This window comes from Panicum virgatum, chromosome 4N (assembly GCF_016808335.1).
Source record: "Panicum virgatum strain AP13 chromosome 4N, P.virgatum_v5, whole genome shotgun sequence".
Taxonomy (NCBI): domain Eukaryota; kingdom Viridiplantae; phylum Streptophyta; class Magnoliopsida; order Poales; family Poaceae; genus Panicum; species Panicum virgatum.
The window spans coordinates 9,454,467-9,454,954 of NC_053148.1; the positions used below are offsets into that span (position 1 = coordinate 9,454,467).

The 488-nt window shown below is 55.1% G+C and overlaps 1 pseudogene; it reads left to right on the top strand.

Annotated features, from left to right (window-relative positions):
* The first annotated feature begins 394 nt into the window (after nt 1-394).
* Nucleotides 395-488, top strand: LOC120671704 (annotated as a pseudogene).

Genomic DNA, 488 nt, shown 5'->3' on the forward strand with positions numbered 1-488 from the left:
CCTCCTATGGCGGGCGCAGTTCCTCCCTGCCATTCGAGGAGCGCAGCTCATGGGTTACCTAGATGGGACCACTCTTGAGCCTGCCAAGACGATCGAAGATGACAAGAAACAGATCGTCGCCAACCCCGCCTACGAGCTGTGGGTGGCCAAGGATCAGCAGGTACTCGGCTACCTGCTGAACTCCCTCACCAAGGACGCCCTGGCGCAGGTGGCAAACCTGACCACCGCATCGGCGGCGTGGAAAGTGCTGGAGACGAGATTCGCAGCGCACTCCAGAGCGCGTGTGTCCAATCTGCGCATGCAGCTCACCAACACCAAGAAGGGCGCCATGACGAGCATCGCCTACTTCAATAAGATGACGGCTCTGGCAGAAGAACTGGCGGTGGCTGGCAAGAAGGTTGATGATGATGAGATGGTGACAAATATTCTGAATGGCCTTGATTATGAGTATAATCCATTTGTTTCATCAATGCTTGGTCATTTTGATC